Source organism: Aptenodytes patagonicus, chromosome 3 (assembly GCF_965638725.1).
Source record: "Aptenodytes patagonicus chromosome 3, bAptPat1.pri.cur, whole genome shotgun sequence".
Classification (NCBI taxonomy): domain Eukaryota; kingdom Metazoa; phylum Chordata; class Aves; order Sphenisciformes; family Spheniscidae; genus Aptenodytes; species Aptenodytes patagonicus.
Genome location: NC_134951.1, coordinates 102,953,665 through 102,978,439, shown reverse-complemented (window position 1 = coordinate 102,978,439; position 24,775 = coordinate 102,953,665). Strand labels below are relative to the sequence as shown.

Sequence of the window (24,775 nt, the reverse complement as noted above, 5' to 3'; positions counted from 1 at the left end):
TGAATAAAACAGTGACATTTCAAAGGCTGCGACAGTTTTGAAAACGTAATTAAGCTAAGCCCCTTTAACTTTGCATCATACTAATTCTGTGGGATCATATGTAACCAATGGTTAAAGTGAATAACTGCGTCAAGATTTGTGCCTCGAGTTTAGCAGGACCTCTGGTTCATACTCATTCATATGAACCAAACCAACCCTGAACATTCTTTTCCCTCATTCATTCCTGCTAGGAAGTTTTATGAAAAGCGCAGGCAGCACAATTCATCAGCTCCATTCAGCAGGGCTTTTTGGGTCCTGGAAAAAGTGGAAGAGAACAAAAATATTCAGGCTGCTCTGTTTGTAATGAAGGTCATAGCACTGCATTTTGTATCTGTTATTTTCCTCAATAAGTTTGTATGCCTGCTAGGGTAGACTGGGAAAAATAGAGATAGAATTCATAGATTTGTTCCAATTAGGCCATGAAACAACAGTGTAGTGAGATGAATGCTTTTAAAATAATATAATCGCAACATTTTTCACATATCAATATGAAGACTAGTTCCTAGTATCAGAACATCTTTCAATGCACCCCCTCAATATGTTCAACAATACAGTTTGAGTCAGCCTTAAGAGTTGACAAATTATATTGCTTAAATGTTTGTTCTGCATATTGGTTTCAATACTAAACTTTCTTCTTTTGTCCTTTATGATTTCTAATCTCATATGTCAGAGGAAAAGGATGACCTCCATCATGAAATCAAAAGAAAAACTGGTGCTAATGATAATGTGATTAAAATGTGGAATTAAAAGATCTGGCTAAAATGATGGAGGAGGAAAGCAAGGAAGGGAAAATAAATCAGAATCAGTGAAGGAAACAGCTTTGCACAAATCTTTTCAATGCAGCCAAAGTCCATGAGAACTATGTGTATTCAGTTTATATCAGCAAGTACAGTTGGGGACCTGGCATCAGATACTGCGATCCGACGTGTATTGAGTTACATCGGAGATCTGCTCCGGTTCTGGACTTCTGCTGCATCTGTCCTGGCACGTTGGGTAGCTGTGGTGACACAGTGCTGAAGCTGCTGATCACAGACCGCAGCACTGCGTGCAGTTGGAGAATCTGATTATCAGAAAGCTCTAACAAAAGCGAGAGCTTGGGCTCACTGACTCAACTTCCTTGCTGTGGCAGACAACTGTGTCACTGTAATCCTGTTTATAAATCTAATGTCCTTCATCTTAAACCAGACAGCTTCTTGCCTTCGCAGCCCTACTAGAAAGCTGTACTACAAGCACGCTGCTATGACAGTTGCAAATTTTCTCCCAGTTTTTGGTCGCACTGATGGCTGTGCTGAACTCTGCTGTCTATGCTACCTAGCAGATAAAATAATTGAGCACGTCCACCTTTGGCCTACATTTTGCTAAGTTAATAAGCCAAGTTCCCTTAATTTTCTCTCATAAGAGAGGCTACCCATTCCTCTTATCTGACTAGTCCTTCTTTGTACATTTTCCAGTCTTTTACCTTTCTTGAATGTCAGTGATGAGAATTTATATGCACAGCCTCAGGCGAATTAGTACTAGGGCATGGTGCAATAGTTTCAGTAATTCCCTTTTCTACTTTGCCTGAAGCCTTATGAGGTTGCATTTGCCTTTTTAAGTGTTGACTGTGATCAAATAAAATACCATGCTCATTTTCATCCTTTGTTGCGTAAATCATGGTCTCTGAGCTTGTAAGAGAAATTCTGTTTTTCCCTTGCTGATACAGCATTGCAGTCTGTGCAGCTGAATTCTAAGATCGTTCCTGTGCACTATTCCTGTCTTCCTCGGCATGGGCAGGGCTCCTCCGCTTCCTGTGATCACTAACTTTCATTAGAGCACTTCTATTGATTGTTACCAAAGTCATTAATGAAAATATTAAATGCATCCTGCTCCAGACTAATGGTATTTTAGGTGCCTGTCTAATAACCTTCCAGTCCTTCTGTTGTTTTTTTGATATCAGTTGTCATTTGGTTTGTTACACCTATCGAAATGCTGGTACTTATAATCGCCTTTTCCATATTAAACTAATTTCTTCCTTTGGAAACATATTCAATGATTTTTCTGAAAGCCAGATAATTTCCTTCTTCATTTAGTAGCGTGTAGCATCTAGTGTGTAGCATACCTTTGGCACACCTCAGGTGTGTTTTGTGCTCTTTTCCTTTTATCTTGAACGGTCTTTACTTTAACCTTACTAATTCTTCCTAGGTTCTTGTATGTTATTGAGTAACAGCCCAGGATGGGACCTGCGATCGCTCAGGTTACTCTTTTCCCATTCTGAGATTTGTTACTCCCTAGTCGTGTAGTACCAATACAGTGGTATGAGACATTCAACATTTTTGTATGGAGATTGCTTGGTGTTTCTTGACTCGTGTGCTTTTAACTCTGAACTTTTCTTTTATTCCTGTACTAGCATTCATATTAATTACCTTTTTGTGTACTATTGTTTAACATCATTAGAAAATGAGCTGCTCTCAGCAGCAATAAAAAGATCTTTGTGAGTAATTTCCCAAATATCATAATTAAAATCTATGTTTCATTAGGTTCTCAAGTGCTTTGTTAACTCTAAACAAAGGGAGGATTTTCATAGTCACAGATAGGATTTTGACATCAAATCTCTCTTTCCTCTGCCTTTCACTTTTAGAAAGTCTTCCCATGAAAGTGTATATGATTTCTGAACTACCGTTTCTCAGGAGGTGGAGAGTAATATAAGGAGCGGATACCTCTGACTTTTTTTAACACCTGCCAGCTCTGTAGCACCTCTGGCCTTTTTCTTCAGGGCTTCAATAATTAGAGCTGTGTGAAGTTTCACACGTAGAATGGAACTGGATGATTCTAGCATCTAATCAGGTCAAAGGCTAAATTCCTCTGGTGTGCAACATGTTACCCTAGGCTGAATTATAGCCCTGTAAACCGGAATGGTTAGATCCTTAACTTCGGAATATTAACTTGTTAATTTATTTTTTGCAATAGATAAAGAATCACCACATCGCACAACTGTCAATTTTATATCACTACTGACATCTTTTGCCCGTGCCTTGCAACCTGAATGGCAGGATGCGTTTATGTGCTGTGTTGCAATACCTCTTTGCTTTTCTAATTGCAGGAGGACATGTGGATGACACAGTGTCACACAGCCTTGACCCAACAGGCTGATCCACTGCTGACATAAAGCGGTGTAGCTGATGGTGTGCTCTGTGGATCTGGCCCCAAACGTGGCAATCTCACTGCAAGAGGTAACCACCATTCTAAACTGGAACGTGTAAGCAGGAATGCTTGATGTAAGTTGTATAAACTGGCTATGGTATTGCCTCTTCCGTGAGAATTACAAGCTCTGATCATGCAAACCAGAGTTCTTAGAAGAATAAGAAGGTAAGAAAGCTTTGCAGATAAGTAAGCCCATGGGTACAAGTTTTAAACAACCTCTGTGTAAAATTTCACTTTGTGCCAAGTGCCTGAAGAGCTAGATGCCAGTTTGTTGCATGCTTACTAAAGTTGGACTGCTGATACGATTTTGTTTGTGATGTATTTAAAGTACTGAAACCTTTCCTTAAGATTTATGTGTCTTTCCAAAGGGCACCCAGTGAATAGGCTAAATGCTTGGCATGCTTTCATCCTGGCTGCACAATCTGGCAAAGGCTATGGACAACTGGGTCCACAGTTGGAAAATGCAGCTCTCCCCCTTTTCCCAGATGAGATTCTTAACAGTACTCTTTAGTTTGGCCGTCGATCACTTCTATCAAGATACAGTTGCCTTTGGCCAAGCCTCTGGGATCTCTGCAGAGCTTTTCTCAGCCACAAATCATTTCTTCATTCAGCATGTCACTTGACGTCTTCGGTGTTATAAATTAGTTCAAGAGGGTGGACACCCATTTCACCTCCTCAACAAGGGCTCAGTTCTCATGTTTTCTGAAGTTATTTATTTTTGCTTTAGGGGACAATGCAGTTTTACTCTCCTACTGCCCTATCAAGAGAACAAGTCCCTTTGAGCCAAACACCTGCTTTCCTTTAGAAAGAATGATGGGGAAATGCCTTTTTAAAAGCCTCTATTTATCTACTTTCTTAATTTACAAAAAGTCCCTGATTACTCAGATCCCCAGAGATTTGGTGAAAAGCTATAGCAGACCAAATTCAAAAAGAAAAGGAAAAATAAAGTACTGCCTTTCTTTTGCCACAACAGGGACAAAACCATGGCAATGTGCCCTCAAAGTTACCAGACCCTTACTGTCTCCTGGAGTCAAAATCCAGAAGCAAGTGGTCTCCACTAAGAAAACAATAGGTCACTTGGCGTCTGTGAGCTACAGCCTTGGGTGTCTTTGCTGGCCAACACCTGCAAGTTGGAAGCCAACTGAGACACGCTGAGTGTTACTTCACCTTACAGGCTCCAGTCTCCTCACCCAGAAACTTCCCCTCAAGTTGAACATAGAGATGGCTACATTTGTTAGGAAGTTCCCAGGATATTCGTGGAGGCTTTGACCTGTCATGATTTCACGCTTCTTCACCATTTTCTCTTCTCTGACAAATCTGGAGAAAGATGTCACAGAGCTTTATTCTTAGCTATGATTTTCATAAGGGCTTAAGAGTGTTAAGCATCTAAATCTTATTAAATTCCTAATTCTTTTATTATTTTTAAGAATCACATCCTCAGTTCTTCTTTTTCCACAGGTTTTAAGGTGGCAATCTGTGTTTGCCATGATTTCTGGGTACACCAGATCCTTCTGTCCTTCTAGCAGGGGTGGTGTCTTGCAGTGCCACAGGGAAGAGCTGGTGTTGTTGGTACATCTGAGCCCTGACACAGCGCCAGAAATTTTAAGTAACAGATCATGTTGTGTGGGCTAGCAGGTAAGGAGCACAAACACTCCAAGCATACGTGTAACAGGCTTGACTGCAATTAAATTTGTTGTGACCTTCAATTACTCTTTTATCGTATCAGTGCCTTAAGAGCTCAGTCACAGACTAAAGCTGTATTGTACTGTACAAACACATAGAGGAAAACATAGTTCTTGCTACCAAATTGTTTAGCCTTGGGTCATCTCGCTTATAGCTTATGCTTTTGATCTAAAATGTGCAGAGTGGTGTAGTCTAATTTGTTTCTAGTCTGACTTTCTAACACCAGCATAGGACAGGGACATGACTATAACAGTGACTCCTATGCCCACAGCTGATCCTGAGCTCTTCAAGCAAAAGTTTGTCTGCCCAGTTTTGGCCTTGGCAGGTGGCCTGTGGCCTACGAGCCATAGCGCACCCCTCCACTGTTGCCTTCACACGGCTTCCAGCATCTTCCTAAAATGAGTCCTCTCTGAGGCCGGGTTATTGCATCTCTTTCTGCTTTTCCCTCTGGGATGCAGTGCATCTAGCTGTCGGCTGAAATAACAAAGGTAGTATCACCTTCGGATTGGATCTTTTCCCTCCAACTCAGTCCAGATTTGGGAAAGTATCTAGAAGTCACAGGAATAAGAAAATCTATTAAGAAATTACCTTAACTAAAGGTGGTTTTGTCTTGTGTTTTATTTGTTTGGTTGGTTTATGTTTTGGGTTTTTTTCCCCCCGTGGTAATGTGTAAATTCTGGTCAGAAGTGCCTAGTCCTAGTATATGCAAGATTCAGAATGTGGGTCTCAGGTCAGGGTGATTTGGAGCAAGGACTGAGGCTTGGTTCTTCCCATCATAGAATCTGGAGACTACTGACAATTGTGTGGGGAAATTTTCACGTTATTCTTTGTTGAAGATGCTGTACTTTGTAAAAGAATAATTATTTATTGCATGAGCAGAAGAGGCAGATTGAGTTTTGGAGTTTAGTGGTGAGAACAGAACAGGGTTTTCAGAGAGCTGGGTTCAGATTGCTGCCTTTCAAGAGGGGCAGGGACCCCTGCCTTTCAATGCCCTAAGCGCTAAGCTTCCTCGCTTCCAGCAGTCGGGTGGGGACAGAGAATGAAACAAAAAAATCTAAAGATCTTAATCTGGAACCCTTTACAGATACAGTGAAGAGCCAGAAAGTACATTACAAATAATAGTGTATTGGCATTGGAATGAAAGAGTTGTGGAAAGGACAAATATTCATGCTTTACTCTTTGTATATTTTCTAGCTCAGCAGAAATGTTTTCTCAACTTGGTCTCAGATATCACACTATAGTATAAAGTATGTATACAATAAATTTCATGTATAGAGTATAGTGTGTCTCAGCTATGTACTTAGACACTATTTCATGGGCAGTAGAGCATACTTATACTTAGAAATATTTTCCATAATGGCAACTTCGACATCTTATGTAACTTAAAATGTGGAATAGTTCAAGACACAATTGCACACCTAAATGGAAAAGGAACTGCATAACCAGAATGTCATATTTACTATAAATTGTATGCAATTTTACAGGCACGACAGTTTTCTTACATTTCTAGTAACCAAATATATTTGCTCCCATTTGCACTCCCCATTTTATACGGGAGCAGTGTCTTGTAGTTAGTGTATCCCTTTCATGCAAATAAATAAACTAGGCTTCACAAAGAACTGCGAAATCAGTTGTGTATGCTGAAACTAGTTGAGCTGAGGAAACACTGTATATAAAAGAACAAGAGTCTGATGCCTTTTATTCTGAAGAAAAACATACTTGACAAGTAACCCCATGGACTGTAGCGTGATTGTGAGCAGTAAGAAATCTGAAAGTCTGATGAAATGTGAAAAATATATATACCTTTTCTTTTCATTTTCCTTTTTACCTCCTTGAAAATGTTAATTGAAGCTTGACTAAAAGTTTCTAGTGAGCGCGTGAGGGTAGTCCAGAGGCTGCATCTCAAACATTAGGGAAATCCTTTGTCTGTGCTCCTGTTGGCAGAGGGAAGCCCGTGCGCTAGGGAGGGTTCTTGAGTTTTGAATCCATTTTTGTTCAGGTAACACTTTAATTTGCTCTCCTCTCACTGGATTTGGTAAGGACTTGCCTCAGAATGGCCCAGTACAGATTAATTTTCAAAAATTACTACATTCAGAAAAACAGTAATTCTCAAGAGCAAACACATAATCTCATACACGAAACACACCTTGGGTTTTATTCATTTCTCACTGACATAAGGTGTAATTTAGTTGTCTAAAATGGAGTCATTCATGATTTACGTCAGAAACAGGCCCACAAAGGCTATTTTTAACACACACAACCAAATGACATTTAATTTTTTCACATTCACTCACCAGTGTTGTTGTATACATCCTCGGTGGCATTATTAAGTGGAGCTTTTCAAACAGATGAAGTATGTTACTTACTGTGGCTAAATTGTAATGGAAGAAGAGATGGCTGTTTGCCAGTGAATGGTGTGTAGCTTGTAGAAGCATGTAATTACATAAATCACAAACATATGCAGAAGATGTTTTCTCTTTACATTTAACTGGTGTTGCCTGGAGCTATAGCTGCTTGCAACTCTATTTAATTACCATAATTATTTTAAATGTGTATATCTGGGCAATCTTTGAGCTTTATGAGAATGTTATTCATACCTTATCAGTAAAAATCTAAAGGGTCCCATTCTTTCCCCAAAGGGGGTGCAGTAACCAGGTTTCTCCAGATTTCAGGCATAGGGTGGCTGTAATGTTTATATCTTTATTTTGAATTACAGGTTTTTAAAAAACCCAAGCCTCTGAAACTAATCAGAACTTGAAATCTCAGCAGACGCTATAATTTCCTGGTAGGAAATTAAGCATTGTACATTGTTTGTGGAAAGAAAGTACCTGGAGAGGTCCTGATTAGCTTCTTTTACATCTTAATTTGCTGACTGTGTAAATGTTGTTTGGCCAAACAGATTGACAAGTGTCTAGGAAAGGTATTGACTGTGTTAAAATGGATACTTCCTGTGGGAAATGTCAAAAAAAACCCCTGACAGACTAGCTGGGATTTTCCAGTTAATTTTGTCAAGCAGTCAAATGTGTTAGAGTGGGGCATTTTTAAAATTCTCTTTTACGCTAGTGTAAACCTGATTCGAATAACTGATGCTAATGAAGTTGCCCCAGAAATACCACAGGCTTTTGGTGGTTCTCTCATTTATGTCAGTTTTATGTTGACTTCATGCCATTGATATTGGTGGAGTTACTTGTGGCTCAGACCAATAAAAATAAGAAAAGACATGAGTCCTGATATGTAGGATGACTGGCCAATGTAGACACGCCTCAGTTTTCCCTAGCTAATGTAAATTGCTTGAGTATAGAATTCCTCTAGTTGAATACATTGGAAGTGGTAAGACCCTTGGGAATAAGAAATCTGATAGCTAAATAACCTCAAAAGACCAAGCAGTAGGAACCATAAGCAACTATCACACATACCTGATGAAGAATACTTATGAGTACAGATACAGAATCCTTACACACTGAAAGACCAAGAAAGGGCAGGTTTTGTGAGAAAAGGGTAGTATAATCTATTAGTTCAACTCTGCCTTTATAAAAACGTGTTTTTGGAGAAATGAGCCCTTCCTATGTTACAAAAAAACCAGTTGGTCAAACACCTGAATGCAAAGATAGTGAAGTTGCAAAGGTTTCATGTTCCAGTAAAATAAAAAATAGTAATTATTAGCAATTTTAGAAGTCCAGTTCTAGAAATAAGGTGAATATAAATAAATACCCAATGGAGAATCAGACTGAGCAAACACAGTACTTTTACATTATTCCATGTCAGGGAAATAGGATGATAGTTTGCACCTTGTCTCTTTTGTCAACCGCTATAGTTAACCTTGCAAGTGATGCCTCCTTAAAGAGCTTTTCTAAGTCATGGGATCGTTTTTGTTTGGTTATAATGTGACATGCCAGCTGTAGATCATATGCGCAGTTTTGTGACACAGCTTAGTCTTTTCTTCCACCACCCAAGAGGCAACATATAGAAAGCATTATTGTCAGAGATCAGTTACTACAATCTCTTGTGGAAAAAAAAAAAAAAAGAAAAAAAAAAAAAAAAGAAAAATTGCAAGCCTCCGGAATGCCAGGGAACAATGCACTTTCCACATCAGAGACTGGTTTGTTTAATAACCACAAATTATTTCAGGTAATTTGGCACCAATTTAACTGCACCCACAAGAATGTCCTCAACAGCAACAACAACAAAAAGAAGTAACAAAAGAACCACTCCTACTACCAACTCCGTCAGGATGAGCTGAAGGCAAAGTTTCCATTCATTAAATTATGATTAGCCTTGCTAATACCTTGTCTATCAAATCCCCATACCATGCTGCAGACACACCAAAGGTAAACATATATGTGATGTTTTGAAAAGGAAGCTGATGGAAAGTGATACTTTTCCCATGCATTAGAATGACAATAAAATCCTTCAGATGAAGGTGCACACTAAAACAGTCATTAAAAATGCAGATTATGAACAGCTGAAAATAAAATCTAGCCAAGGCACTGTCAGTTAATGTCTTTCATCAAAACAAAGAGCGTGAGGGCAAACACAATATTCACTAACTTTGAGGAGAAATTAATCTGGATTTGTAGTTAGATTTTGTTTGTTCTTTTTCATTTCACATATTTCCAAATCACTGTGTGATTGAAAGACTCTGATGGTTACATTAACCTACCATCTCTGTAGTTATCAGCATCTATACAGAGGGTGATATATGCCCAGTCAGTAGGTTACAAAGCTCTTCGCTGAATAGCAGAAGAATGTGGGAATGGGAAATTCCCCTAGTTTTGCCTTTGGGAAGAATGTATCTTGGTAATTTAAAATAGTGAAAACACAGGCATTTGGAAGATTTGTTTTAAAAGCTGATACTGAAGAGCTGATGTGAAATTCCGTTCAATTCAAGTGTTTTGGGTTCTGTCCAGCACGATGGAGAAACTTCCTTCTGGCCTCCTTGAAATGCATTTACCTGGAGCTGACCAAAGGTCGTGCCACAGAAAGAAGAGTTCTTTATAAAAAAGCCTTTGCATTTCTCCTCATGAAAGCCGTGTTCACTGTGGCTTTTTTCACAGTGAGATTTTCTCCTTCCATGGAGCAAAGAGCCTACAAGCTAAATTTTTATAGAAAGACATTGACTAAATAATAAAAAAAAAGAATATCAAGCAAATTGAGTCAGCATGATTTTTCCTTAAAATCTGGGCATCATTTTGTTTGCACCTGATCAAGGATTCCTTAAGATAAAATGAAAATATCCAATTCCAAGTCAGAAGGAGACCATGGTCTGTGTAATAGGTTTGTCATTCTCAGACTACTTACTGTCCATGTCTCCAGCTTTGTTTCGAATGGCTATTTTGGCTCTGATTGTTACATGCTCCAAAAAGTATATCTTAATATGTATTTCCTTTATAGTTAAGTGTGCTGCAGGCAATTTGATCTGATTTTTTTTTTTTTAAATCCTCCTCTTTATCATTGTATCTTTTCAGTCAGGCCTGTCAGTGACTAGCTACATAATAAATACTGCTACAATTAAACAGAAATTCTGAAATCTCTAAGTGATAAGAATTTTGTGCTATGGACCACTTGGAACAGTTTCAGCCTGAATTTCATTTGTTTTTCAAAGGATTTCTTTGTATGGTGACTGAAACTGTTGCATGATTGGTAGGAGGGAGAGAGGAGAAAAAATAGGTTCTGCATGTTAATAATAATTAGATGACATCTGTGAGATGAAACGTTACAGCATGAATTACCTAACTTCATTTGACTTTGAAGTCCACCAGATTGTTATAAAGTTTGCAAAACATTTGATCATCTGTTAGGAATACATGGTAAATTCCCCATCTTAAAGTTATACCCATACAATGAAGGGCTGTAGTACTTGAGACTTGAAGTGAAAGGGGCTGGATGTGATTACAAATTGAACTGTAATGTAATCTGGGCTTTTCCAGTCAAGTTTTCCAGTGAAAGTTGAGGTTGGCTAACGATTTCTTTCCTGTGCACTGCCCTAAGGATCCGTTCTGTTTCTCCAGGGCACCTTGGCAAGAGACTTGCAGATATTTAAAACCGCTAATTAATGCCAGGTATTTCACTTCACTTTTATTTTTAAAACATGAAAAAAATAATTACTAAGCCAAAGAAAAAACAAATATTTTCCATTTGCCATTCATTACAGATGTCAGACAGCCATAAATATAGAAATGGTCAGCTGCAGGTGTAACCTAGTTCTGTTGTGTAATGCACACTCTGTTCCTATAACATTACTAAAAATGGTCTGTCTGGCTAATAAATAGCACTACCATTACATAGTAAAAGGTGAAAATTAATGTGAATGCTGCTGGTGAGTTAGCTATATTAACAAGCCAATCATGTAGTATTAGCAGTTATAATGGGGAACAACATACACTTTTAAGAGCTTCTGCAAAAGTTTTCAGTCCCTTCAATGTTGGGAATTTAAAATCAGTGCTGTCCAGTAACTTTATTTCTTTAAATTTAGGAGGAAAAACATGTAGGAATTCTTTAAATAAAGTCACTGACGTCTGCGTCTCAAAAACCAAAAAAATATATTTGGGTCCAACCTGCATATATCACTATTATCTCGGATGCTCTGCTCGTAAAGCTCTGTTGCCTCCATCAAAGGTTCTGGCCCATGTACGATAACCTTTGATAGCTAACTGATAGAGATCTGATAACCCCTTACTGATAGCAAAACCTTTCCCACACCCAGAGCAAGAAGAGAGTGCAATCTAAAATGGCGGTGAGTAAAGGGAGACAATAAACAAACAAAAGACTAATTGATTTCTTCTACTTAGATACAGAGCTATGTCTGACCAACAGCCCATTTGGCCCTGTGTCCTCTCGCTGATGTTGCACCGTACTTTGGGAAAGATTTAAGACCAGACCATATAACCTATGTTTCTTCCCCGGAGTTTCCTTCCGGGGAAGGATTGTGTCAGCAGTTGAGGGAGTTTCTGAAATAGATTTATTTTGACCATTATAGGTAATAACCGGTTAACAGATCTGTCGTCTCCAAATCATCTAATCCTTCTCTGAATCTTGTGGAGACTCTGTTGGTCTCTACAGCATCCAGTGTCAGTGAGTACCACAATTTAATTGTGTGCTGTGTGAAATGCAGCATGCTGAGTCACACCCTTTGCCGGGATGGTTCTTAGGTCCCATTTGTATGTCAAAGAATTACCGTTGTGTGTAGTCCTAGAACGGCTTCCTCTCTATCCTGCACATCTGGGGAGAAACCACATGCAGTCTGGCCCAAGATAAGTAGGATGATGGGAATCTGCCTGATTAGTAACATATTTTGTGGGTTGTTTATATTTGAGTCAAATGTACTAATTCCCCCTCTCTGTCTTCCTCCCGTTCTTTTAATTTTATTCTTGGCTGCAGAAAAATCGCTAAAGAAAAATGTAACTTGAAAGACAGATTGTTATGCTTGGCAATGCTTTATTATGTTGCTGTGCCTCAACACCATATTTGATCTGAACTTATTTCTAGGAGATAAGTAGATTAAAAGAAAATTAATTGGAAATATTTCTATTTCATATATCAGTTGGTAACACACATCAGAGGGTAAAAATGAAAAGACAAATGTCTATCAACTAGAAAAGCAAGTCTGCTCTCAAATCTAGTGCTATGAGTTCCTGTGGAAAACTTCACAATGATATGACATTCCTAACCTGCCTAAACAAGAGCATACAGAAGAACTGATAGTCATTTTATTCTGTCCTGTATTTCAGATATCATTTCAGCGGAAATTTTCTATTTCCCAAAGTCAAGTGCCTATGAATTTGTATTATAACTGCATTTTTAATTGCTGTCTATCAAGCACTGCGATTAGATGCATGCTGTGGTGAAGAGGGGAAGGAGGAGGGAATTGAATTATTACCTATTTGTAAACTAATGTTAACTTCTGGTCTCAGTCAAGTTAATGCTAAAGCTGGGAGTTCAGTGGGAGCTGAATAAACCCTAAAGGTGTTTTGTTACCACTTGCACTTGTGACCAACAAGTGAACAGGCAAGTTCAAAAATTTCTTGTCTCCAGTCTCTCTGCAGCTTTGAAACACTTTGGTTTGGTTGGGAGCGCTGCTGCCCAAGACTGATCAACTGTTTCCAAGTGCGGGGCCAGAAGACATTGATGCAGGTCGGGAACGGGGACCCAGCAGGTTAGTCCATCTTCTTCCCCCCATGCGCACTTTGACGTGGGGTTTGATTCTTACAGGCTTTAAACAAGTGGAGGAGGCGGCGGTGGTGGCATTTTTCATGCTAAGTGCAGGAAGCGCAGCACCCGCTAAGGAAGGCAATGTAATGCAGAGCAGAATTTGCTGTCTGTGGGTTTAACAGTTGGTTTGGGAAACGGCTGTGATTTTACAAGCCAGCTCTACTAAACCAGACAATACTGCCCTTGGTGGTCTCTGCCTTGAGTAGTATTTTAAAGCTATTGAATTTCCATGGTTACTTTTTAGCATGCTCCCCGAGTGAAACCCAGGTGAAATGCTACAAGGAGGTATCACCCTGGAAAGGACAGACAAGTAGCACAAGGAGACACGCGTAGAAGTGCCTCAGAGGGGCAAGATCCTGTAGGAACTGTGGCTTCTTGCATTATGTTCTCTGATGCCTGAGGTGAACTAGAAGTCTTTGAAGCAAGCAGATTGCAGGGGAATGGCTTGTCACTTTTGCAGTGCTAATGCTACCCTAAGTTGAACCATTTGATCATCACCCATTCCTGCTCAAAACACAAGTATCTGTGAAATGTTATTGAAGAGAATGACACAGAGCCAAAATGGCTTGGCATTGTAAAAGAGGGAGAAAGAAAGCATATCAAAGGATGCATCAGTGATTTTATGTCTCCTCTTACATTCTGGAGTTTGTAGCAGTCACAGAAACAATTTACTGTTATATTTAGGAAGGAAAATAGCTATAACTCATAGCTAAGTTAGTTCATAATTCCTGTGAAGTGTACCTTAAGTTATCACTGTCCTAAACAAACTTACACTCTAGATAACTGTATTCCACAAATGATGCTTCCAAATTCAGTCTTCGGTTATAATTGAAATGGCAGGAAACACCCCAGAGAAAACACCATTGTTATATCTGTATGAATTATAAAGTAGTTTTAGGATCCTTTAAGAAATAGCTGCTGACTGGCTTGAAAATAAAAGGTGAAAATAAATACAAGAATTGTTGTTATGTTAGACAGCTGGTTTTTGCAAAAACCTGTGTTAGACAATATCTACATGAATAGTGAGGTAACAGTATTTTTCATCGATGTGTCATCTCCACCTTCTTCATCTTTCCACTAACTTTTGACTAGCTTTTTCTTTCCAGAAAAAGAGCAGGAGTTTAACATAGTCTGCCACAGAGAAAAAGGGAAGAAGTTGAGAGTGAAATTCTATTTTCTAAAACACATTAGTGAAAACAGAAAGGGAAAACAGGAAAGTGGGAAAGTGGTAGGGCCATTTAAAAAGTCAGAGAGAAAAAAAGGATTGAGAGAACGGGAAAATGAGAGGAGAGAGCATGGTGAAAGAGCTGATGGGCAGGTAAAATGAAGTAGCAATAAAGAGAAGATAATGAAGAAGGGTCAAAAAGAGAAAGAGATGGAAAAATAATGATAGGCAGAAGTGAAAGAGAAAAGGAAAGGATATAAAACCAAATAAAAACAGGAGATGGAAGGACATCTAAAGACAGGAAACAGGAAAATGTGGGAAAGAAACGAGAGAGTGGTATTTAATTAATACATGTTGCTACCTTACATCAGAGGGAAGCAAACACAGGGCAGTCATGCCAGTTAGGGCTACAGGATGGGGATAGAGGGGCAATGTCTTTCCCCCCCCCATTTTTTTAAACATCATTCAAGGCTTTTCTAGCCAAGGATGAGCATAATGTGTGTCTGACAGTGAAATGCGGACACTAGCGGCAGCCCCTTCTAAGGAGGTCACCATCAAGCGCAGCAGGCACAGTACGGGCACTGACATCCCTAAATCATTCTGCCATTCTAACCTTCGCTTCCAGCACTTGTAGTGTTTACCCTTATTATGGTATATTTTACAGAACAAATGGACAGCTGGGGTTGTTAGGCCTTATGCTGCTTTATACGGCTGCAGAGGATTATAAACAATCCTAATACTTGATATTCTGGCTTTGTGGGGGAGGCCCATCTCTGTAGTGACAAGGTGCGTCAACCTGAACCAGACAGCAAGCTATCAGATGCAGGCAGACGCTGTAGAACAGACTTATTTTTAAGCTCATATTTTCACGTAAGAAGTCTAGCATTGGTGTGGTCACTGCTTCAAAGTATTTTCTGTAGGCAGTTTTAATAAGTAGCATTTTAAAATGCAAATTGCAAGCTCTTCAGTGAATGTGAGCTGGTGAGTAAATTTTGTGCTGCAGTGAAGTGTGTTACAGTTAGACTCTTGCCCTGGACTGATGAGGACAAACGGTGGGGTCCGTTGGTGGCAGGTTTTCCTGGCTTCACAGAGCCATGGGGGCCACACCTGCAGCCTAAGGAAGGGCCAAATCATGGACCCATTTTGCTGAGCATTAGTTACCTTCAACTTCAAGAGGCAGCCGCCAGGAGAAAGGGTAGTTTTTATAGGTCTAAATTAAAAGATCAACTTTTATCATCCATCGAGTTTGAAAGCCTTTGCCAATTCTGTCCCCCCCCCTTTTTTTTTTTTTTTTTTTCCCTCCCTCCTTTCAAGAAGACTCAGAAGACTTGGGCTCATGGGATGCTGGTTCCAGGCTACAGCAGCCAGTAGAAGCATCAACACCAGCACCACAAAGCTCAGCCCTTATAATGGTAGGTGAAGCCTCCTGATCAGTAGAAGGGAAATCCATAAGAGACTGAAACCCTTTCTTCCTTGAGCCAAGAGGAAGTCACCATCCACAGCATCTGGAATATTTCTAATGTGCAACCCAAGCATAATAAAGGTGTGAAGGCTAAAAATGGGAAAGACCTACCACAGCTCCAACAGCCAAAGCAAACAGAAAAGAGCTCAGTAGTTACGCCTTCAAATAGCTTGTTCCTCAGTCCTTTTCATATTTCACTGGCATCCTCACAGACACTGGCCCATGTACATAGCAAACCCCAAATGGTTTTAAAACTAACCTAGAAAAGAAAAACAAAAGCCTTATGGATCAGAGGCAGCTGCCTTGCCCTAGATTCTGTACTACCTTAACATGTTTTGCTTTTCTTGTTGCTTTTTTCTATTTTTGTTTGATTGGGGGGGGGGAGTTGTTTTTTGTTTCATCCTTTCCTATTCTTTTGTCTGCCTTTTCCAAACTACCAAACAAAAAGTCAGATCATCAGTTTTGTTTTACTCTATTTTACAGACCACTGAGAGAAGCTGTAAAACTTAAATTAATTTTTTGGCTTCTCATTTTAATGCTAAAAGAGAACACAACCAGAATTAATGTGGGCAATGATGTGATTTTTCCAGCAGCATCATAACTGTCAGGGAAAGTATTAGACTGCTGCTTGATTAAATATCTCAAATTTACTGTGATTCATTATTTTCTGAGACAATCTTGGCAACAAATGGATTCTGTTTTTACTATTGTCTCAACATTTCTAGCAATAACCTCTTTACAACATTTACATCTAGAAAAAAGAAACAAGAAGTTGAAGTTATGGCTATTACCTTGATCTAGAACAGTAGAAAGATGTTTGCGGATTTGTCTACTCGCTTGAATAAAAAACTGAAGTGAGATCTGTTTGGCAACCATGTAAAATCTATCCATGTGCTGACTGTCGCCGAGAATTAAATGCATTCAGAAGAAAAAAGTAGTCTCTCACAGAAAGACTGACAGTGCAGCATCAATCCACTGTCTTCTGTCCCTACCTGTTTGTATCTGCAGACATGTGCATGGACGTATCTTGCTGCTCACATGTATTATTAGAGCCCCTGGCTACAGTGCTGCCAGTTTGTCTAAAAGTGATTTCTCAGATATAATTCAGGTACTGGATACCTCATTTTTTGCATTCCCCATTTAACTCCAAGTTCAGAGATTACTGAGCGCACAAGCCTCTGAAAAGAAGTCAGCATGTTTACCTCATTAAATTTATTCCACTAACAAAAATGGCACCCAGATTGCATTTGGGCGCAGGTTTGGAACTAGGAAGTTTTCTTCAACTTGATTTCACTTGGCTAAACTAAAAGTAATCATGCAGATTCCTCTAACTTTGAACTCCATATGGAGCTGTAAAAATCATGCTTTGCTTTAAAAAGGTCCTTGCTCTCAGCCACAAACTTTTTTTTGGTGTGTACTGGCATCTCAAACCAGCAAGTACTGAGCTCTGCAGGGCTGACCCAGAAAAACATTCATGTAAATGTTTGATTTCAGGTCCTGTTGAGGGCCAGTTCCTGAAAACATAAAGCTAATCACACATTCGACTACTTTATTGGATCGAGACCAGGGCACAAGGTCTCGGAGATGGACGTGTCCGTGCTGTGCTGACAAACATCCGCACCTGGCAATGCGGCCGGCTTTGCTTACAGGCTCCATGCTTCCCTCGGCTATTTTAGGACAGGTTAGGGACCAGTACTGGGGGGCGGTTTATTATGTGAAAAAAGGTCAGAAGTTTGCCTGCTTGCTCGAACCAGCAAAATCTGTTTTTAATCCATGAAAATACACCAAAACACCATTCTTGGAGAAAAAGGTATGTTGTATTTTTCCTGACCGCCGTTTTCCCCAGTGGCAAGTTTCTCATTCAAAATTATATCCACAGCTTTGTTTATGGGACTTTACAGAAGGGTTTGCACGGGTTAGTGAGGGGAGGGAATACTCCTATATGCAGAAACACAGAACCCATTAAAGCACATGAGGCTCTGGTGGTTCCCCTCCCCAGCTGCTACTAAGTTTATTTGCAGGCTGGAAAAGGGGCTGTGGCCCATCTGCACCCCGTATGTGGGAATTCATTTCCAACATAGCCGCAGGAGTGTGGGTCCAGCAGACCCTCCCCTAACCTCCTCTCAGATCCCCCTCCATGCTGACCTAATTGGAGCCAGAGCAGACGCCACTGAGTGCTGCAGTGTCGCGGGGGGGGGGAGGGAGGTGTTGGAGGCTTGTCTGTGCTGCTGATTCTCCGAGGTCCCCCACCATTCTCTCCCTTCCCGGCATAACCGTGGGGTTAAACAGCATAGCAAACCTTGTGTGGGCCCCTCTGCGTGGGGCGAGCTTCACCCTTAGAGCAAACCAAGCTTCACACTGGATGGTGGGGCAGGAGCGGGAGATCAAAGAGGGAAATGCTGTGTTGCTGCACCACATCTTCTGGGTCTGAGCCTTTTCCCACTTCAGCTGCAAAGCTCATGCTCGCTGAGCGATGGTGTAGGCATGGGGGGATGTCGTGAGTAAGTATCTCGGGAGGAAAAATCAAAGGGCAATATTGAAACTGAGGCAGGGAAAGGAGATGGTATCGCTTAAATTAGACCTCTCTCCTATATTGTCTTTTGCACAGGAGGAAAAAGTTAGTTTCTTTTTATATTTTGGGCCTGCCTGGAAGATGTTGGGAAGGGCTGTCTTAGACTGGTGAGGGCAAAGGCGTCTTCTATTTTAAACCTTTGTTAAAGGGAAACGGACAAGCGTAGGAGGATAGGAGAAAGGACAGATGAAGGTTAGCAAACTTAACTGCAAGCAAAAGCATTTGTGAAGGGGTTTGTCCTGAGAAGACAAGCGCTAAGGTTTTGGGGGCTCTTTACTGTTACACAGATATGAGATTAAGCATTAAGAAAGGCAGTAATTCTGTCGCTTCAGTGAATAATTAAGCTAATGAAGGACACTAAAACAAATGATTGTATAGGAAGTACATGCAGGGCAAATGTCAGCAGGCAACCTAACTCTACCTTCAAAAGTTTTTAGACGTTTTAGCAGTTTTATAAATACCCACTTTCATGTGTATCTATCTGTGGCTCCGCTGGATATCTCGCCCCCAAGGCCATCTCTGCCCAAAAGACGGAGTCACATTTAAAGTAAGCAGTGACCTCTGGATCAAAAATAAGTGTCACATGCTCAGGAAGAGGAGAGAGTGATGGTCATGCTTTATGGCTTTAAGCCTCAGGTTTCGTTTGTTAACATTAACTTCCTTAAGGTCTCTCTTCTTTTTTTTTCTTTTTTTTTTTTTTAAATTGAGATTTTTTTGTTCTTTTTCATATAAATTAATTTTTCGCTCAAGAAAAAGTTCATTTTTGTCCAATTTTTTTTGGTAAAATTTATAGCATGTAGATGTTAAATTTGGCAAAAGTGTTTTGCTTTCCTTAAGTAAACACAGAGGTACTGAGGACCAATTCAAGGCTGTGGGAACTGCTGCCATGGCCCCACGTTCCACGTTTTACCCATGGCATTTTCCTGGGAGGGGTAAGCCCCTCTCCCACTACTGTCTAGGCTTTTCGGTATTCTGAAGACTGCTCCACAGACATGCATTTTAAAACTCCCAAATCTCGACATTTGGATGGGGTAACTGCTGGGGACGTTGGCCGCTGTTTCAGGCGGCTAGAGAAAGATTGGTGACTCTGCAGAGAGGAGCAAGGCTTTCTGACATGCCAGTGGTGCTTGTTGGGAACGTATCTCGCTTCTCCTCTCCTATCTGCAGCTCTGAGGCTTCCTTACCACTCTCGGCTCCTCGGTCCTGCCCCGACAGTTTTCCTCACCACCTTAAAGGAAAAATACTGATTATTTATTAAGGACTTCAACTTAACATCATTACATGACTTGTATTTCTCAAGAATAGATGAAGAGGGAATGGTTTACCTCAGAGTCCGGGAGTTTTGCCTGTAAATAACCGCCTGTAATACCTGTCCCCTTTGCTGTAATGAACCAAGGTCTAGTCCTCCTCTACTCTTCAGAGGGAAAGCCCTTATTCACTCTGGTATTAGCCACTACCTTATTTATTTCTTTTCCATGGCTATTAGTATTGAATCAAACTTTGTTTCTGAGGTTTAGAGAGAGGAAAGATGGTTTTAATATTGGCTCTAATTATGTATTTTGCCTCAAGCCACTGACACAAACGTGTATTTGCTCAAGGGTCACCAGAGAAGTGGTTGAAAAGCACCTAAAGATTTTAATTGGAATTTGATTCACATTCATGTTCAAGAATTCAGATGATCCTTTTATCAGAACAAGTAAAGCCTTAAAATATTGAATAGAAAATATTGTAGGAAAAAGCTTTCTTGTGGTGTTTACAAAAATTTTTGGTCAGGGCAAAAATTCCAGGGAAGCTGACTTCCGCTTATGATTTTACTAGTTCTATGTTAAATTTAGGAACTAAAAGCGAAAGAAACAACTTAAAACTTTTGGCTTTTAATTCAAAACGGTCCAAAACTAAGTAATTTGGCTTTCTGTTCACTATAGAAGAAAGTGCTACAGAGGTCTAACGTTAACCTCAACCAGCTAACTTGTGTGACAGCTACAAATTTGTGTTTCTGTTACCTCAAGTAAATACTTGTTAAGCGTATGCATTTTTTGTAGTGATGATGGAGTCAAAATGACTGCTTTGCTTCTGCTGTATGTATCTTGGAGCTGGATTTTTCTGGGAAGTCTGTGGAAGCTTGTTACCACGTTAAATGCCCAGCTTTCATTAAATCTAAACCTGAAGGGTAAGTAAATGAATCCTGAATTTCGCATTTGAAGGTATGTGTGCTTTTCATGGATTTATGCCAACTAGATTCTAGATTTAAAGAGGCATTGTGATAACCTTAACCACACTGTGGCCAGACTAAACCTCAAAGATCTTGTTCCTAGGGGCACTGCTCTTTGAAGTGGCACCACTGACAGTTTTAGCTACTGTAGGTATTTATGAGGTACAAAATGATAAAGTAAATAGGCATAAAATGTGTTTTTAACAGCATTATAAGCGTCATCAAACTGGGTTATATTCTTGCGTTCCAAGCATTTGTTTGCTCAATTTGAGTTTTGTTTTCTCTCAGCTCTTTTCTTTTTTCCTTTTCTCTTTTTCTTTTGCTCTATGAACCTGCCCTGAAGAAACATGGAAGAGTGTTTGCCAACTACAATAGAAAATCTCTAAAAGCCTAGATGTATGTATTCACTATGAATTGAACTTGCAGCTCTTAATACTGTGTGTTTAGCCTGTTTACTCACCAAAGTAGTTGGGGGAATATCTGTGCGTTTTCCACATTGCTTCCAGTGTGCGGCTTTGTCTGTTGGCGATTTATTAATGATACTTGTGATTTATTACTGTCACTTTATTAGATTATGTGCAAATCAGTGACAAAGCACTATGTGGATCATGCCTTGTTAGTCATAAAAGCATTCAAGAAGCCATGAAAATCAGTTAAGCTTGAACCTATTGAACGAAAGAGCATAGTGCTGTCTATTGATCAGTAGCCTTTAGATATGTAATGAATAGTAGTACTTTGGACACTGTCAGATAGTGTTTTCCTTTGGATCTGATAAATTACACTCTTTTGTATTAGTGGTTCGAGATTTGACATAAAACACTCTTGTATTGGTATTTCTTTCAGCTCTAGTACTGTGGTGAACTTACATCGCCAAGGCAGATAAATGTTGTTAGAAAACCTGATATTTTCTCTTCCAACACAGTTTTAGCCATTGAGTTAACACTGATCTAACTTTCATATATGGCAGAAGATTGAGGGCCAGCCTGCAAATAGTTTGTAGAATATATTTATAGCGTATGTGCATGATATACACAATATCTCTTTCATATCTGAATAACATATACAGATTTGGACTGTAGCTAATTTCTTTATTAATACAGATTATATCCTGAATTTCTTATTGAACAGGCAAACAATATGTAAGATCAAGTCCTCATTTGTTGTTGGCTTGAAGGGTACTTTGTTTCTATTTACAATATGAGGACTTGATTTCTTCCTGCTTTGCATTTTGTACAGCTATTTACACAAAAACAGAGCTGGGTTGTAGGTAAAAAGTTACTACTTTTAACTGGATAAAGTTGAAGGCAGAGTCTTACATCTGTGTCATTCTCCGAAGGATATCCCCATTAATACTAATAGTCAAATGCTTCGGAGGATCACGTTGTTCACTAGGACGTTCTTCTGGGTCTCTTCTCTCTCCCTCTCCGCTCCTCTCCTGTGTAAGAAAAATTAAATATTCACAAGAATGAGCCCAGTAGTCTCCCTTATTAGCAGGATTAGGGGCAATAAACTCCCAGCAGCTTCTTTTTCGGGATGTTAGTTTTCTAGTGCTCCCTTCAGTGTTTGCTCAGGTTATCTATGTTTGAATTAGTTCCTCTCAAACGAGCCTGATTTAGGCAATAGTAGCCATAACCTCTGGGGACTGGCTTGGCAGTACAAAAGAACAGCGATATTAGTTTGAACATCAGCAGCGCCCTGGCATGTCAAATAAGCGAAAGGTTCCATTTAACTCAAGTTTAAGAATATTTTGGCTGTGTTTGCAGTTTCAGGAAAAATCCAGTCACACTTAGATCTAACAGTGAGAGCAAGAGCAGTGTTTGGTAAAATCTTTGACCCAGTGTTTTCAGCCTTTCAAGCGCACAAGTATTCAGTCCCCTACTCCTCCTAAGCACAACACTGTAATGAAGGCTGAGAGCTGAATTAAAAAAATATTAATACAAGTAGAAATGCCATAGTAAGCAGATAGTCTTCTCAGACTGAAAAGGCTTGGGGACAAGGCAAGTGAAGCATTTGTGAGCCTTTACTTGAAGCTACTATTTTTCAGGCTCCCTGGAACATCTGTTTCGAGAGTGACTCTGGAGACCCCAGTTGTATCAATTGTTTTCTTCCAGCAAAAAATCTCAGCGGGTTAACCAGTAGTGACAATTTCAGCGTGCAAATAAAACTGTTTGCTAAGGTGGATGAACTGTGCCTTGTCTGTTGGTTTAGCTACCGATTTCAGGCCAGAAGGCCTGCAATTAATATTTTGACCTTTTCGGTTACTTCTGTATGAATTAATACAATTAATTCCCATTTTAAGCTGATTGTAAAGCTCTCTTGGCAACACTGTAACACAGTGACCACCTAAATAGTAAATGAAAACATAGCTAAAAAGAGTGAAAGCTTAGCAACATCTGCAGTACATTAAGAAAGGTTTTGGAGCTCTAACACATGACCCAAGCACCCAGCATCCTTGCAGAATGTCTTTTACTGCAGCGTGGTTTTGCTCTGGCCTTTCTCAGAGTTGGCTTAAAGGGCAAGCAGTCTCCAATGACCACATTAATTGACCCAACAGAATGGATATAGGAGGGAGAAGTGATTACCATCTCAAATCACTATTTTCTATGTAAATTTTTACATAAAATGAGACTAGGTCAATGTCTAGTTCATTTAATAAATGTTTTTTATTTTACGAAAGCAACTATAATGAAGTTATAGAATTACAAAAGTCTGGCTGAAAATAAAATTTTGAGCTACAAAACATTTTGAGGTTAAAGCAAATAATTTCTGGTGACTGTGTAACAATCCTGATAAAAAACTTTCTCTGCCTGCTGTCATTATCAAAAAGCAAGCCGAATCAGAGTCCCTGCACTTTGAATTTCATTCCATCATTTGAATCTAGATAATTTCATTTTCCGGTAGACAATATTGTCAACACCCAAGTGAGTCAAATAATGACACCCCCCCAATCATGTTTTGATGAAAAATGAGAGATTCATAGTATAACTTGCCGTAGAAACCAGATAAACTGGGCTGAAAGACAGTTTAATCAGAAAAGTCTTCCATTAGTTTGCTTGCAGTCTTCGAGGTCCTGCCTAATTCTATTTCTGCCTTTATCTGTAATCATATATCCTTACCTACCCAGAAGAATCCCATCTCAGTGACAATTTCAGAGAAACCATATGTATGCGGTCCCTCTCATTTATATGTGGCATATTGTTCTATCTATTCACATCCCATTTAAAGACTCGGTTCATCCGTGCTGCCCACAGACAGTGAGGGGCAATAACAAGGGGTGGATATTATTCTGTCCCTATTGAGTAAAATCCTACTCTGTGGCCTGTCCTGCAGGAAATAATGCCAAAAGAAACCAAAAAAAAAAAAGGGGGGGGAGAAAGAAACAAAGGGTTTCCCTTCTCTTTTTCCCCATTAAATTGTGTCTTTCATATCCTCACTTGGCTTCCACACCCCAAGTTTAAAGGTGTTTAGCTAGTGGTGTGCCTGTCATTACCTGCTCTGTGTGACTTAGGAGTTTTAGTAAAATTGAAACTCAAAAGGCTTCATAAATGTGGAACAGGGCTGCCGCTGTTAGTGGTATTAGAAGACCTAGCACATTGCTGGTACTTGACTAATAATAAATAATAGCAACAATGACAAAAGAGATGACTGATTTGAACGCAGCTCTGTGCCCTGTATAGGATGGACCGTAAAAGATTCTAATGTAGCAGTTTGTGTAGTTGTTCGGAGATCAATAACAGTCCCGTAAATTTACTTTACTGTTTCTCTCGGTGAACAAGGATACATAGCTTAAGAAGAAGATTTATTAGTCAGTGATCTACAGCATAACCTGAGGTGGCACAATAGTAGTATTTTCTATTAATGCACTAAATTATAGAGATAGCAAACAAATGTGTTTGGTGTGTACTGAATGACTATTATTAAAGTAAAATACAACAAAAATTGGAATAGTACTTCCTGAGAACCAGAAAGATGCACTTCATATTTTGTAGTACATATCTTTTCTTAGTTCTTGGTTTGGGGACTGATTAAAACCTGGTCATTAGCACCTGACAGTCCTACCTGGAGTTAGCCAAAGCAAGGCTCTCCTAAGCTGGTCTTTCCTCTGGGCCTGTTACTCCGTGTGCCTGATGCATACTGCTTTTTATTGAGGAGTCTTTCTTGTGGACCAACTACGGAGAAGGTGTGAAGATGAATTTTGGGAAGGACTTTGGTAGGCTGTCAGTGCATGAACAGTTTTAATAATAAAAATGTTAA

General features: G+C 39.6%; 1 long non-coding RNA gene across 4 annotated transcripts in view; it reads left to right on the top strand.

Annotated features, from left to right (window-relative positions):
• Positions 1-24,775, top strand: part of LOC143158476 (uncharacterized) — a 45,392-nt gene that overhangs the window by 7,121 nt on the left and 13,496 nt on the right. The window contains exons 2-6 of one of the 4 annotated variants that reach the window (XR_012995007.1): positions 3,119-3,248; positions 4,678-4,854; positions 12,934-13,054; positions 20,352-20,479; positions 20,865-20,917. This is a non-coding gene — a long non-coding RNA (uncharacterized LOC143158476). Of the gene's footprint in view, positions 1-3,118; positions 3,249-4,677; positions 4,855-11,888; positions 11,974-12,933; positions 13,055-17,440; positions 17,548-18,081; positions 18,239-20,351; positions 20,480-20,864; positions 20,918-24,775 lie in introns of those variants that run through there. The other 3 variants (XR_012995009.1, XR_012995006.1, XR_012995008.1) reach the window with 3 other exon arrangements.